The sequence below is a fragment of the Euleptes europaea genome, chromosome 2, assembly GCF_029931775.1.
Source record: "Euleptes europaea isolate rEulEur1 chromosome 2, rEulEur1.hap1, whole genome shotgun sequence".
Classification (NCBI taxonomy): Eukaryota; Metazoa; Chordata; class Lepidosauria; order Squamata; family Sphaerodactylidae; genus Euleptes; species Euleptes europaea.
This window is the reverse complement of record NC_079313.1, coordinates 26,718,680-26,725,431: the sequence shown is the minus strand read 5'-3', so window position 1 is coordinate 26,725,431 and position 6,752 is coordinate 26,718,680.

Below are 6,752 nucleotides of genomic sequence, written 5' to 3'. Positions count from 1 at the left end.
GAAGGATATACACACAAATCTACTGAAGTGAATCTGAATAGTTTATGGTGGCATAAATTTGTTGGTCTTTAAGATGCCATTGGACTTCTGTTTCTGTTTAACTTTGTTGCAACAGACTAACATGGCTACGTCTCTGAAATTATTTCCTGGCAGTAAGCAGCTCTGAACATAGTGGGACCTATTTCTGAGTAGGATCACATGTCTATGACCCCCAAAGAAGGGAAACTTAGCAAGTACAAGAACAATAGCTCCTTTGCTATTGATCCAGCTGTTGTGGTATGCTAACCATTCAGTATTTGTCTTCTGTCTATGCATGCAGGAATTTTTGAGCTGAGTCATGAGTCAGGTATAAAAGGACTGTGAGTTTCCATAAGAATTAGCAGTTTGGGGGGGGGTTACTGAAGATGAAAGGTGAAGTCCCAGTGTAGTTGTAGCTTGTACAATAAACAATAATCCAAAATACAGTTTCACATTTTTATGTTTTATTGGAGCCCTTGTCACATGCATCTAATTTAAGACTCTGACACTGTTGGGGTTTATTCAAGCCCATTATCTCATTAGCAAAATGCTACTTGCAGACACAGGAGTGTGGTTTAAGGAATTTAACAGTACAGTCTTGGGAGCTGCACCCTTTTAAATCCATGGAAGTCAATTGGATTAGAAGAGTGTAATTCTGTTTAGGATGTGCCCTGTGATATTTCGATGTTATATACTTCATTTGAACTTCATTTTGTTTTTATAATTCTACTCCACCTTTCTCCCCAATGGGGACCCAATGCAGTTTATATATCTCTTCATTTTATCCTCACAAGAACACTGTGAGATAGGTTAAACTGAAAAAGAGAGTGACTGGCCTAAACTCACCCAGCGAGCTTCCATGGCAGAACGTGAGATTAAAACCTGGGTCTCCCAGATGCTAGTCAGACACACTACACAAATGTAAATCTTTAAAAAGTGTATAGTTTCTGTGATTACCCTTCTATTTGACTGTACAAACTTTCAACCTTCTAACAGACTGATGGTATGGCTTTAAAAGGGCCTTCTGTCTGTAATTCATTAGTTCCTGCTGAAAGTCTAGGAGCATAAATTCTCCCCTACTTTTAACAGTTATTAATATGTTACAGGTTGCAGTGAGGAAGATCTGGTTTCTGAAGAAGTGATTACACTTAGCAGGTTTTCATCTAAGCAGGCGCAACCACAGAGGGATCAAATAAGTAGGATGACCTTGGGCTTATTTTTCCTCAATCCCCCACTGACACCCATGGATCTGAATGGCTGTGACTCCATTTGGACCAAAGCTTAAAGGTAAAGGTAAAGGTCCCCTGTGCAAGCACCGGGTCATTCCTGACCCATGGGGAGACGTCACATCCCGACGTTTTCTAGGCAGACTTTGTTTGCGGGGTGGTTTGCCAGTGCCTTCCCCAGTCATCTTCCCTTTACCCCCAGCAAGCTGGGTACTCATTTGACCGACCTCGGAAGGATGGAAGGCTGAGTCGACCTTGAGCCGGCTACCTGAAACCGACTTCCGTCGGGATCGAACTCAGGTCGTGAGCAGAGCTTTTGACTGCAGTACTGCAGCTTAACACTCTGCGCCACGGGGCTCCTGGACCAAAGCTTAGGTGAGAAAATAAAATGAATCGTTTGCAGCTTTTCTGACCCTGAAAATATTCATTAAAAACAACAACCCAGTGCTAACGTGAAACCTGATCTTACAGAGCATGTGTCTGTGCTGGAGAACAGACGTCTTGCAAAGCAGATGCACAGCAGAAGAGACAGAGAGTCCTGCAATTAGTGCCAAATGAGCTGATCTCCCTGCTATGACGTTGCACTCCCATCTCCAGGGATTAGCACAACTTCTGCTCCAACATCTGGGCTGATCTCTTTAACATCCTAACCTTAAGCACATCATGTGAAAGCAAGTAACGTTCCCTTTGGGAGAGTCTAAAATAAAGGGGCTCCCAAGCACAGTTCCAAATCTGGCACCAGAACAAGGTTCCTGGTGAGTAAAGGGGCAAAAGACCAAGGAAATAGGTTAAAGACTTTCCACTTCAGCTATCTAGCTCTGCCTCTCCAGCTGGTATTCCAAGTCACATGGACCATATTTGGAGAAGGAAACCCATTCTACTCACACACTAACAGGGCATACATCTGGGCACCAAGGAAACCAAGCAGAGTTAATTGTCAGTAGATCTAGAGATAAAGAAAAAGCAGCAACTTTTCACACAATACTAATTTTGAAGAAAAGACGGTGTTTAAGAAGCAGCGAGGGTATCTGCTTCCTCTCCCATTTGTTGCTCCATCATTTCTAGGGTTGCCAGGTCCCTCTTCGCCACCGGCGGGAGCTTTTGGGGGCGGAGCCTGAGGAGGGCGAGGTTTAGAGAGGGAAGGGACTTCAATGCCATAGAGTCCAACTGCCAAAGCAGCCATTTTTCTCCAGGTGAACTGATCTATTTCGGCTTGAGATCAGTTGTAATAGCAGGAGATCTCCAGCTAGTACATGGCAGTTGGCAACCCTAATCATTTCAGAAGCATCCACATTTTAAAAACATGTGGACTGGTTATGCTCCCCTCTCCTCGCACACTGCAGCGTTCACCCAGCCCTGGTTTTGACGTACTGTGAAACAGCAGCAGAGCTGTTGCTCTGCAAGTAGGCTAGCCCTTACAGAAGCTGGATCAGGCCTAGAGCAAGTATAGCACTAAGAATAAAAACAGGTAGTATGTTTGAATCAGCTGGAATATATTTTTTTTGTCGTCAACTCACAGCTGACTTATGGCGACCCCATAGGGGTTTCAAGGCAAGAGACATTTGGAGGTGGTTTGGCATTGCCTGCCTCCACGTCATGGCCCTGTTATTCCTTGGAGGTCACCCATCCAAATACTAGCCAGTGTCTAGAGCAGGGGTGTCAAACAAAAGGCCCAAGGGCTAGCTCCAGCTCCTTGAGGCCTGTTATCTGGCCCGCGAGCCAGTCACCCCCTCCCACTCTCAATATGGGCTGGCGAGGCATGGCCTGGCCCAACCAAGTGACATTTATTCATATCCTGCCCTCATAATAATAGAGTTCAACATCCCTGGTCTAGAGTGTGTTACTGGCCCAAGGCCACCCAGCAAGCTTCCATGGCATGAGTGAGGATTTGAACCTAGGTTTCCCAGGTCCTAGTCTGAAACCTTAACCACTACACCATGATATAGAGCCACAATACAATAGTAGCTATTTCTTCTTATTTCATAGAGAATAGAGCTAGCTGTCTAACAACATCCGGATTTTCAATTACAAGGACAAACACATGATTGACAGCTCCCATGAGATGCATTACTACAACATACCGCTAATATGCTTCTCATACTGAGTCCAAGTAGTGTCTAAAAGATTCCCTCCAGATGAGACTATGAGATGGCAGGTGTTATCCTGTTTTGTTATTCCACTTCTCAGAATATTCCGAAATGACTGCCAATTTCTTTAGAGTTACAATTCTAACTAGGAATTAGCCCAACTAAGAAATATCTAAACAAAAATGATTACTGCCATACTACTCTGAATAATTTTTAAAACAAACCTAAGAACAGTGGCTCCATGTATAACATGGTGCAAAAGGTCATACAGATTGCCAAAATTGTAGGAGTTCTGATGTGAAAGTAAGACAACCTACCAGTCCACTAGGATAAGAAACATGGTCAAGAGTATGAGGCTAACAGTGTGGGTGTGGAAAATCCAGGTTCAAATCTTTGCTCATATATAAAACCCACTGGGCATCCTCAGGCAAGAAATTGTTTCTTAGTATCAAACCACTACTCTTCATGGCTTAACTGCACATTTCACAATTTATGGGCCCACCCTGTGCCCTGTCAAGCAGATGTGCAATGGATGTTTCCTTTTGCAACTGAGATTCTCAAGTGCATGGGAGCCCAATCTGGATCAAGATCTGGAAGAGGATGATTAACACGTGTGTTTGTGTGTGCGGGCAAGATTAGAAAAGGAGCTGTTCCTTTTGTGGGTGGCTGTGTGTGACTGGACATGCGAAGGACAGCATCCTCTGTACGCATACACCCATTTGCATCTCCAGCAGACAGGGGGAGATTATATGTTGGGATATGTAAGTCTCAAATAGGTTATAAATCTTTCTATGTTCCTTTTCTTAGTCTGTATCCTAGCCCTGAAACTGTACTTACTCTAGAGATGTACCTGTAGCAATAAATGTGGTTCCTACCCATGGCCTAGCCACAGGGTACGCAACCCCTAGAGGGCTGTACTTCCTGGCAGTGGCCAAGAGGGGGTCAGAAATAAGGAGGTGGTAGCATGCCACCCAAAGGAAGGCTCAGGTAGGATGTTCAGCTGAGACGAGCAGATCTCCCTCACCCAGAATGACTTCTGTCTCAGTCTCCAAGGAGGGCTCCATCTCTCCCACTAATGGGCCGTTTGCCTAAGAAGAAAGTGAGAGTAATCTATTGGGGTGCTGAGAGGAACTGTCATAGCAGTGACTTTACCAAGCTCCAGTGGGAGACTGGAGGAAGACTTGGCATCCCTACTTCACTGTAATTTGTATACTCAGCTTATGTGTATGCAGGGATGTCAGGCCTGCATCAGCACTCCATGGGAGTTGTTTGAGGCTGGGGCTGGGAGGGAAAAACATCATTGACATTTTGACTTAATTTCTCTGTGAAGCTCCCAAAGTCAAATCATTCCCTTCCCCTTGCTGTAGTGTTCTAAAAAATGGAATCTCCCCAAACTCTGTGGTAAATACCATAGAGACTGTTCCTAAAACGTCACGGGAGGATGGGCAATGACTTCACTTCTGGGTCTTCACTTGCAAGTGATGTTATGCATTAGCAGCATTGTTTCCTCACTCATTTTCCTCCTGATGCTGACTAGAGCAAGCAAGTGCAGGCAACAGATGGCAGGGGATTAAGTCCCCCCCCCCCCCGCCTCAGAAGACATGACAACCCTATGTATATGCTGTACAGGGACTGCACGAATATTCACTTTAACATGTAGCTCCATACATGCAATATAGGGCACATCTTGCATGTATGTGCATAATTTGTGAGATAAAGCCAACATGCATTCACTTTGTGACTAAAACCAGACGAGTAACTGGATAAATGTGGGGCTTGCGTTGCACATTCAGCTGGGCATATGTTAAATGTAACATAAGAATTACTCAGTCCTCATACAAAATGAAAAGCATGACACATTATATATGGATTATATGCATTTTCATGGTAATAGGTGTACAGGGATGATATAAAGACTGAAAATGGATTGTACACACATTCGGTGTATTGTGCATACAGACGTCATAGGAACACTTCACACAGACTACACTACGTTCAGAGTGAGCTGTGGCTCATGAAAGCTCATACCCTGCCAGAAATGTTGTTAGTCTTTAAGGTGCTACTTGTAAGAGTCATGCTTATTTCTGCTCAAGTGTATCTATTGGTATTGCTGTTCATGTGTATTTAGTGACGTTGTTTCTCTGAGGTGTTCAAGCTGTCAGGAGTCATGCTGGCCTGGCAGGCTCTTGGCATGAGTTTCTGTTCAAGTATTATTCTTTGGTTGTGTTTCTCTGAACTGTTCAAGCTGCCCCCGCTCATTTCCTTTCCTTTCCCCCCTGCTCTGACCTTGAGTCTCTAGCAGGCAACTTCAGTATTATGGCTTGCTCACTCCCTACCCCCTACCAGGCACCGTTATCTCCTAATTCCCAGGCCGCTTGGTTTTGCACCTGGGATGACTCTGTGCTTAAAGTTATGCTTTGTAGTTTGGTTTGTCATTAGCAGCTTTGAACCTGTGGATTGCTCATGCTGTATCTGCGGCTCCTGAATCAACGTTTACCTGCTTTAGACCTGCCTGTCTGAGCGAGTGACTTTTTGGGATCGCCGAGGTTGGCTGGAGAACCTCACATTACTGGACTCTTGCTTTTTCCTACATCCGGAGTAATGTACGAACAAAGCCCATACACGCAGTATAAACTGGGCGTAGGGTTGCCAACTCTGGGTTGGGAAATGCCTGAAGACTTGGGAGGGGGGAGCCTGGGGAGGGCAGGGTTTGGGAGAAAGGGACCTCAGCGGAGAGTCCCCTCTCCAAAGCAGCTATTGTAATGCCCAGATATAAGGGCTGGTTTAGAACGCTATGTATTCATACGCACACACATGGAAGCTTTGTGAAGTTGGCATCCGGGAGCCATGAACCAACAAATCATGCTCTCTGTGCTTGGTGCGGCCTTTCACCAGTAGAGAGCTCTGAATTACCTTCATCCTTAGGAATGTGTTTTCTAGTTAATAAGATCACAAGACCTAGAACTTGCTTAGAGACAGCCTTCGGCCAAGATCTATAGGTTATGCTAATTAGAGTGAAGTAGACACCTAATGTGCATTGGTGCTTTTGTGTGTCAATCTGCTTGTCAGCAGCCATGGGCCTGCCCCATGCGAATGCATAAATGATACTGACTTTCCTTTGTTTCTCTGGTAACTCTGCACATCTTATTTGTGGGTTATTTCACCCCAGGGTCTCTGTTTAGCTAAATAAAGAACTGTTGCTTATTTTAACCTCCTCCTAGTTGTCTTCATTGGACTCTATAAGACAACCAGGGCACTTCACTATCTGCTCCTGGGGAACTGGTCTCTGCAGTCCAGGGATCAGTTATAATTCCGGGAGATCTCCAGTCAGCCCCTACCTGGAGGTTGGGAACCCGGTTCTAGCAAGGCCGGGGTGCCACGACGGTACTACTTTCAACAGACGTCCGTTGCTACTTGCTGC